We start from the raw sequence: 10387 nt of genomic DNA on the forward strand, positions 1-10387 counted from the left end.
GAGACATTTTAACAGATTTTTTTGATGAAAATTATAAAAAATCTTGACATTTTTTACTCTAGTAAAATGGCGCTTATTCTACACATAGATTTAGCCCTGAGGATTTGTGAGCTAAGCAAAGAAATGTGTTGAAAACCTTTTGCATGTGATTTTTAACTGGTCAACATGTATTGCGTGTTGAAAAACCCATTTCATACATAAAATCAGCTAAAAATGCCTAGAATTTCCTTTGTGTTTTGTTTTCAAAATCATTATCAAATGTACAAATTGTAAAGTTCAATAAATTTACACTAACAGTGAATTAATTTCTAAAATTTATTCAACTCTATTCTTTTCTTGTGATATCTTCACACTCTTTAACTTATTTGACATGACATTTAAAGCACTGGTCAGCTTACTATTCTCAAAATGAACATTTTTACTACTCTATCATAAGATATGCTTAAATTCATTTTCAAAGTTTTAAGTGTTTAAATTTTAGTCTTGCTCCATTTTTGTTTTTACAATGATTAGAAAAATAAACGGGTTTTTCATAAGAAGAATTAACAATATCAACCCATCATCACTTGAATAAGAGCGTACATGATTAGTTTGATTTTTGCTTTGATTTTGTACGCTGTGACGTTCATATCGTTAAAAAGTTAAAATCATAATAAGACTTTGTTTTTGTGACACTGAACTGAAACGTTTGCAGAAATATCCAAAATTGTTAAACCTTTCACTTGAAAATCGTTGTTTGTGGTAAAAAATTTTGTTTTTCATTTTTTATAATATACAAATTTTTAGGCTGAAGTAATTGGATTGATTTAGGTAAATATGTAGCTCTACATATAGCAATATGTTATTTGTTTGAAATACACCTACCTCAATGTGACGTATATGTTTTTGTATTAAATTCACCTCATCAAAGATGGCAGGATTCTAAAGATTATCATTATCTTGAACTCCAATCAAAATAAATCTAGGCATCTCTTATGATGACATTACAGAGAATCCTATAGTAATGTTAACAATGAAATAACATTGCCAGAATTCTTAATGTTTGTCTATCATATTCTTCAATTTCATATTATAGCTCAATTTGTTTAGGCACACAGCTACAATCCACTGACTCCTTAAGATGCCAAAGCAGGCAAGAAACCATGAGCAGAACAGAAAGTGTGTCTGTATGCTCTGCCTTCAAAAATGAGGCCGATAGATGACTGCTTTTTAGGCTGAACAATTTTGTTGTATTTACCAGGCAAATCTTGATGGGTGTGACTCTTGTGTGCCTCAAGGTCTTTGTGAATCATGCAGAACTGTCTGAAGACGAAAAGAGGAGGGAAAGGATGTTGATTTGCCAAAGTTGTTTGATTTCAAATCTATCCGAGTCAGAGCTAAAACACGTAGTCATGTGTGTGACTGCTTGATTTGCAAAATTGGACAGTCTAGGTTCCCAGAAAAAGCTGAACCTAATGAAAAAATGAAAGTAAATCAAATACCAGCTGTGAGATGCAGTACCTGCCTCAGCCCATAAGGTAAAGGATTACCACATCATTGTTCTCAGTTAAAGTTCAGGGAAAATATACAAAAATTGGCTTCATTAGATCCCAAAGCTGCAGAACAGTTAGCATCCAATGTGATTGAAAATAAGGTAGCATCTCCAAAAGCCACAATTCGTTTAGCAAAAGCATCTGGAGATCATCCACTCCCTGTTACTCCAGGTACAATGTCAGCAAAATTAGTTATAATATTGTAACTTTGTAAGTGATTAATTATAAAATGATTGTTTTTGTAATTTTTGTTTGCTGGAGGTAATAAATGCAAATTTTCTATAGGGTCAAGTGCAGCAAGATCACATTCTGCCACATCAACATTGACAACCCAAGACCTCATCAATGTACAAATTAACACTGGCCTCTCCAACAATGGGATCAAAAAATTAGTGAAAACTGTTCATCAGTCATCAGACAAGAAGATGGTTGAGCCCAACTTTTGTGCCAATTTTCAAATGGCTGGTCAACAACTGAAGGAGTTTTTTACTTTTACAGGTTTAAAAACCACAGATTTCAAAGGTTTTGACACAACCCATGTTGTTGTTCATTGCAAAGATTTGTCTGTTCTGGTTAGTCAAGTCATTCAATCTAGAAAAACTTCAGGTGGCTACTTTGTCAAATTAGGCATTGATGGAGGCAAAGGTTTCCTCAAGTTTTGTGTCAGTGTTATTGCGAGTTCCACAGAACAAGATAAATCGAACTCACCACCTAAAAATCGACTTTTGAGTTCCAGAGCGGCAAAAGCAACAAGTGTGAAAAGACAAATTCTTGTAGCAGTCTCCAAAGATTTCAACCTCATTCTAATATTCAAAAGGTCTGATCACTCATCAATGCAGATGCTCTGAAGTTGATTATTGCATGTGGCATGAAATTTGCCAACATTATTTGTGGACTTCAAACACACTCAAGCATGCACCCTTGTTGTTGGTGTGATTTTGACTCAAAGAACCTTGCTTGCAGAGATAGTTTAAGAGCACTTGGCTAAACTAAAAGAAATCTCAAGTCTTTTGAAAAATCGGGTGGAGTGTTGGCCAAGGCCAAAATGTTTGGCAATGTTGTTCACAAGTCAATTATCAATTGACCTAAAGATACACTGATTCTAGACATCATTCCACCAATGGAGTTACACCTTTTTTTGGGCACAGTCAATCAGCTCTTCAAAATTCTCAAAACTGTGTGGTCTGATGCTGAAAAGTGGCCAGCCATGCTTCACATTCACCAAAGCCCGTATCATGGCGGACACTTTGAAGGCAATGAATGCAGAAAATTGTTGAAAAATGTTGATGTTTTACAATGTCTTGCTGAAGAAACTTCCAACACCCAAGTTCTTGCTGTCATTGAAGCTTTCAAAAAGTTTAATTTGGTTGTGGATTCATCCTTTGGAAATGTACTAGTAAAGGATTTTCTGTCAAGATTGATCAATTTAAAGCTACATATTTGGCAATCCAACTTGGAAGCATCACGCCCAAAATCCACACAGTATTCCATCACATCAAGGACTTTGTAAACATAAAACAATTGCCCTTAGGACAATTCAGTGAACAGGCTGTTGAGACTGCACATCAAGATTTTCACCAGCATTGGTCAAGATACAAAAGAGATAAAACCCACCCTGAATACAAAGGAAGGCTGTTCAGTTGTCTTGTGGATTTGAATAGTAAACACCTTTAGAAGATAATGAAAAGTTTTCATCCGTTCAGCTTCATTTTAATGGATTAATTTTACTTTTTAGAAGAGAATTTAAGCTCATAAGGAACTTATTATAATGAATTATGGTCAATTTCAAATAAAATATTTGAAACTTGTCCCAATCTTATGACAAAGTTTAGTGCCGTTTGAGAATAGTAAGCTGACCAGTGCTTTAAATGTCATGTCAAATAAGTTAAAGAGTGTGAAGATATCACAAGAAAAGAATAGAGTTGAATAAATTTTAGAAATTAATTCACTGTTAGTGTAAATTTATTGAACTTTACAATTTGTACATTTGATAATGATTTTGAAAACAAAACACAAAGGAAATTCTAGGCATTTTTAGCTGATTTTATGTATGAAATGGGTTTTTCAACACGCAATACATGTTGACCAGTTAAAAATCACATGCAAAAGGTTTTCAACACATTTCTTTGCTTAGCTCACAAATCCTCAGGGCTAAATCTATGTGTAGAATAAGCGCCATTTTACTAGAGTAAAAAATGTCAAGATTTTTTATAATTTTCATCAAAAAAATCTGTTAAAATGTCTCAACTAACTTCTAAGGTAGTAGTTTAGTTAAAAGAAAGCTTATGGGGCACTAATAGTACTGTCATATAAGGTTTTATATAGAAAAAGGTCCATATGGTGTAAATAGGGCTCATTCAAGAACAACAGTTTTGACCCCCGAAACCAAAAATTTTGGTAAGAACATGAAAATCCTTATTTTACAATATTGTTGGTATATTCAACTAGAGCACATGTGTTACCCACATTATGGCCTGGGGGCTTGTAATAGGCAGTAATTAGTAAAGTTTTGCACTGGAAGTGAAAAAATCAACAAAAAATCAACACTAAAACTACCATAACTTTTGTTATACTGCAGGGATTGGGACAAACTTTTACCCAAATCTTAGTATTGGCATAGGCTACATTGCCACCAAATGTTATTGGTTTATGATTAATAGTATGGATTTTATAGCGGTTTTGCTATGTCAAAAAAGAAGGTAAATTTTTTCCATTTTTGTAACTTCAAAGTCACTTTTTTCCCGCAGACGTACCTAAAAAATTTCAAAAATTGCACCAGGTGACCCTGGGATTTGTACACTATCACCCCATATAAGTGGCATTCTTGGGTCAGCTAGGTTGGCAATATTGGATTTCATGATAACAGTGATGTATATTAGGGTGTATGTGTTAGGGTACGTCCGACAGTGTTTTTTTTTTATAAAAAAAACAGAATATTTAAAAAATAAATAATGAAAACTAAATTAAATATAAAGATAAATAATATAATGAAATAATACTGGGTACGTCTATTGATGTATTTTATCACTTATAGAATATTATTATTATTTTTACCTCCTGATGATTGCAAAACAATAGATTTCGTCAAAAATTTATTAAGGGTGTTATGCATTAGGTACGTCCAAAAATTGTTATAAGTAAAGAAAATTTTCAATTATTTTTTTAACAAGCTAAATAAAAATTTAAAAAGATTTTTAATTATATATTGAAATAAAATTGGGTACGTCTATTGATCTGTTTAGGTAAATATTATTTATCAAGAATTGCTTAAACCTCCGGTTAAGATACTTTTATATACGTTTTAAAAATCGCTTTAAACAAAAACGATTGGTATTTTTATTTCACAATTGCCCGTAAATGTAAAACGCAAGCGTAGTACTTAAATCTTATTGATATATACTACTAAAGATATATACTTTTTTAAAATTCAATTAATAATCGAATATAGTATAATTTATATTTTTGATATTTTTGGGTACGTCTTAAGGGGGTCCTATACCATCAAACTTGTGTCGCTGACGTTTGACCTTAAAACACTTTTTACTGCATATAATAGGATGCCCAGGTATAAAAAAAGAAAAAAAACCAAAAAAATTTGAAAAAGTTTTTTTACAGGGTTAATAAACCATGTTGGGACCCGAAATACCCCAATTACTGTTTCCTTAATAACTTTTAAACCATATTTACTTATTAAATAAAATTTTACAAAAAGTTTTTTATTACTATGAAGAACAATTTGAACTAAAATCAATAAAATTTATTGAGTAATTTATATTTTATAGATAAAAGACCATTTATATCAAAAAGTGACTATAGTTATGTTAGTTCTTATATCAAAATTTCAAAAAATACAAAGTAAAAAACTTTCATTTTAGTTCAGGTTGTAGATCAAACTTAAATGAATAACTTGGGAAAGTTTTAGGTCAAATTGTAAAACCTAGGAGATTTTATTCTGGAAACGGTGACTAAAAATAGGCAAAAATCAAAAACTGAGAAAAACAAAAATAAGAAAATAAATAGAAAATAACAAGTATCAAAATAACATCACACATAAAAAAATCAATATGCTCCAGTTATATAAGACTCATAGTCATTTGTGTTTGTCTGTTCATCAATAAAACCCTTTCTTTTAGCTCTTAAAACTTTTCTTTGCTTTTTATAGGAACTACTTGACTTCTTGTTAGCTTTTTTTATTCTACATAAATCTCGTTTTGGACCATTTATGCAAAATGAAGCTCCAGGAGTAATGTTTAAAAATTTAAATACATTATGAAGCCCATTAAATCCATCATTAAAATGAATAACTGCTGAACAAACACCAATTTTAATTATTTTTTGACTGCAATATTGATTTTTAGGGCATCGAGACCAAATCATTGCATTAAGTGATTCATTGACATTCTGGGTCATTCCATGCAAACATTTAATCAATAAACTATCGGTACTTAGGTCCATAAAAGTTTATACTTTCATATACTGGTTATACTTTCATTAGCAGCAGTCATGTATGAATCTAACATTTTGTTGTTAATTTCGTTATAAGCTTTGAGATTTATAGGATCTGTTAAACTTAGTATACGCGAAAAGGTCTGAATTGATGCAAGACCTTTGCCAATTTCTCGAATTGCCATAACACATCTAGTGTTAATGTCAAAAGATTTTTGACCACTTTTATTTGGTAAAATAATTTCTTTAGAGGTAAAAATATTTTTACTCCATTGACAATAAGTACAGGAAAGTCTCAGTTTATTTGCCCATCCTTTCTTTTCTGTTGTTAAATTTTGAGTACATAATCCCATTTGATTACATTCTGGGCAAACTGAATACAAACATATTGTTTCTGCCAAAATATTAAAGTCTATTAGCAAATATTATGTATTCAAATCTGCTTCCTTCACGTTATTATTTTTCAATTTTAAACCACTTGCTGAACATGGAGCTTCATTTATAATGATTTCTGAAGTAGGAATTGAATTATTTATTGTTTTTGGTGGAGCAACTACAAATCGATTTCCATGAAATACTCTTTTTAAAGGTTTGTAACCTGACTTTCTTCGACCCATAACAAAATTTTAACTGCAGTACCAATTTACTAAATTCAAACAAATTAAATGAAGCACAAGGTTAATATAGTTTTGTTCTTGCAAAGTATAGCCAAAAAATGAGTTTGAAAGTTGGCAAACTATACTTTAAAAATGCAGCGTTAACATTTTCAAACATTCATTTTAGCAGTGGGTAAAAAAGATCAGAGGAAACTTTTTTAATTTTAAAAATTACGTTGCTAGGGGCGTAACTACGCAAAACAATTTCAGCACTTTGTCTAAAATTAAAAATATACCAACTTGTGTTCTGAATTTATTTAAAATTATTAAAAAAACTTAAACTAGTATAAATTTTGCACAAAATTATGTAAAAAAAAAAAATTTGAAACTTTCCATTTTTAATGGTATAGGACCACCTTAAGACGTATTAGACGTACCCTAGATCCGCCCCTGTATCTAAATGACAGTCTGACAAACCAGTTCTAAATTTTTTGGTACTTTTAATCATTGTTGACCTTTTAAATATCTGTTGAAATTTGAAACTTTGGTCAATCACATTTGTTTTAGAAAACTATTTTTGTTTAAAATTTAATAAACTTATAAGCAATGTTATTCATCTTAGGCACTTAGCTACATTAAATTGTACCGTTTTTCTATATTCGTTATATTTTTTAATTTCTCATCAAAATTAAAGTTTTTTGTATTACATTTTCAATGAAAACAAATGAAACATGAACGGCAGTACAGATTCGACCGAATTTTAACGAAGTTCAAAAACTTAATGTCGAACTTTTAATGTTCAAATCAAATTGTGTTCAACCCTTATAAATAAGAAACTCCTAGCTCGATTTTAACAAAATCATTTCTATTCGAAAAAATTCCGAACTTTATTGCAAGATATAGTTGGAATTCCGACACTTTCCATAAGTTCCATCGAAAACTAAAGATTTCGTCGGAAAATTCAAATTCTGTGAGAAAATTTCTCGGAATTCGAACTTGATTGCATTTAATAGAAGTTTTTTAGTTCAATTCCGACATATCGATATTATTCCATCCGAATTTTTTAAGAGATAATCTGACTCCGATCCCGACGGAATTCGGAATTTACAATTAAACGCGATCAAAATTGGCTGGAAAGAAGACCCCTGGTTTTTCTAATCAAATATCCACAAGAGATTTAGCAACTGTTTTTTAAACTTTACTGAATATTTGAATCATGAACAATATTGAATTCCAGCGAGTTTTAGAATCCAAAGTACTAGCTCTTGCCCAAATTTATCTTTAGAATATTGATAGTGTCAATATTCTAGAATATTGATAAGTGTCAGCTTTTAAAGGTGATCTTTTAAAAACTAAAACTATTTTTCTAACCTCAGCCAAAACTTTACGAAGCTCAGAAAGATTAGGAAATTGCTTAATAACTTCATTCAAGTTGTTTTTAAGTCACATTTATCGTCTGTTTATGTGCACCATTGCCAAGAAATAAAATTCGCGAACCAATATAACCAATATAATCATGTCAGCCAAAAATCTCATCATACTCAAGATACAAAAGAATTATCTTTTTTTTTTAAATTGGTTTTTTCCTCCGCAGCAGTTGTACCGTCATCTTTTTTAAACCAATATTATTTAATGTAATCCTGATTTTCATTTTTTAAAATATCAAAATTTTCATTAGAATCATCATCAAGATCTACATAATTAACGTTTTAATCATTATTATCATCTTGCCTTTTTTAAATTACATCTACTACTGCTAAATGGATTGCATGAGCAAAACAAAGTTGATATTCAGTAGGAGAGCCATCTCTCATTTTTTCCATTACAGAAGCACCGTCAGTTGTAGAGCAAACTACAGCGGAAAAAATAGAATTAGCCTCACCTTTGTTTTTTGTTCTAATTTAACAAAAATCGCAGGTAAACAATTATGAAATCTACTTTATTTCTTATTACTTCTATTACAACTAAAAAGTTTATAAATTGGCATGTTTAATTAATTCCAAATGGAAAAAAAAATTAAAAATATTCAATTTATGGAGAAAATAGAATTAGCCTCATTAGCGTTATATACAAAAAATAAAGAAAATATTTTGTTTTTTCGCTCATTTAGTACTTAGTATAGCTTCCTGAATTTTTAATGACTTCAAATATGCGGTTTGACATACTAGTCACAAGATTTTGGATAGTTTCTATAGATATTTCATTCCAAGCTTCTCTGATACGAGTTTTCAGCTCCAAGGTGCATCAAATTGCTTACCATTTTCATAAACCTTTCTAGAAAGTATTCCCCATAGATTTTCAATTGGGTTAAGGTCTGGACTACGTGCGGGCCATTCCATTACGTATTTATTTTCTTCTCTAAACCAAGCTTTTGTAAGCTTTGAATTATGGATAGTAGCATTATCTTGTTGGAAAGTGAAAGTTTCACCCATCAATTCCTCACCATGTTCAAGTAAACTTATTTCTAATAAGTCAATGTAGTCCTGTGAATTCATTTTTGTTGAAATCCATGCCAGTGGAAGTTTTCCAGCGAAGGAAAAAGCCCCCCAAACCATAACATTTCCACCCCCAAAGTTACGACTCATCCGAGTTTCTTTCTCTTTTCGAAGATCTTACCAGTAATATTGATAGCCATCAGGACTATCTAGATTGAACTTTTTTTCATCACTAAAGAGAACTTGATGCCACTCTTTTGCCAAGACATGTATTCTTTCGCAAATTGTAATCTAACTTTTTTATGACGAGCAGTAAGTTTTGGCTTTGGTTTACGCTTTTTCCAAACTGTGTTTGGATCTTCATGTAAGATTTGTCTCACATGTTGAACAGATACAGGTAATTGTAAATCAGTACGAATTTGAGATGCAGTCATGTGCTGAGCAGCAGCACGACGTACAATAACTCGTTTAGTACGATTATCAATTTTACGTTTGCCACCACTTCCCTTATAAGCTCCATAATTAACGCCAATCTTGAAGTAATTGTTAACCACTTTTGGAGACCTTTTAATTTTCTTCGCAAATTCCCGATTAGATAAGCCTGTATCTTTGTATGCTTTGATTACTGCTAATTCTTCATTCGCTAAACGCTTACCACGTTCCATTTCAAATTAGGTATCAAAAACCAAATGTTAAAAACTTTATGAGCACTGATTTCACAGTCTTTGTTTAACTTACAAATAATAATAAAAAACTAACTCACAAATGCGTATCACCAGATCAAAATATACAAGTGAACTGAAAATAATTATTGATGAGGCTAATTCTATTTGGTACCGCAAATATCAAGTATTATACATTTTATGGTTTTATCAAATGTACCGCAATTTAATTATGCTATATTGTAATCTAAAAAGTTGTTGTTTGTAACAGTAATAACATGTGTGTGGATACAAAAGTTGTACCGTACAAACTTGTTTACAGATTTACAAAATATTAGATCAGCACATGGTGAGGCTAATTCTATTTTCTCTACTGTATATTAGTGGACAGCTTTAAATTAAATTAAATTTTTTTACACAGTAGTTCAGACAATCATCTGATTTAAATTATCCTTTCATTCTTTCTAATTCAAGATTTAAAAATCCTCCATTGAAGTGAAGATTAATATTCATAAATCTCCTGCGATATTTTGAATTATCATCTAAACCTACACTAAATTTGCATCCATCTTTTTCAAGTATCTAACTTTTGGATTTTTAATCTATTTCTTGATAATAAATGTATATAAGACTCATGACATCGGTTTGAGCTTTTCGGAGCAGCTAGCCTTTTTCTCGAAGCAAATCACAAATTTGATTAGATTATGTTATTCCGC

This window comes from Hydra viridissima, unplaced genomic scaffold (genome assembly GCF_058129835.1).
Source record: "Hydra viridissima isolate aposymbiotic clone 2 unplaced genomic scaffold, HvirCarnegie_v1 scaffold_3, whole genome shotgun sequence".
NCBI classification, from domain to species: domain Eukaryota; kingdom Metazoa; phylum Cnidaria; class Hydrozoa; order Anthoathecata; family Hydridae; genus Hydra; species Hydra viridissima.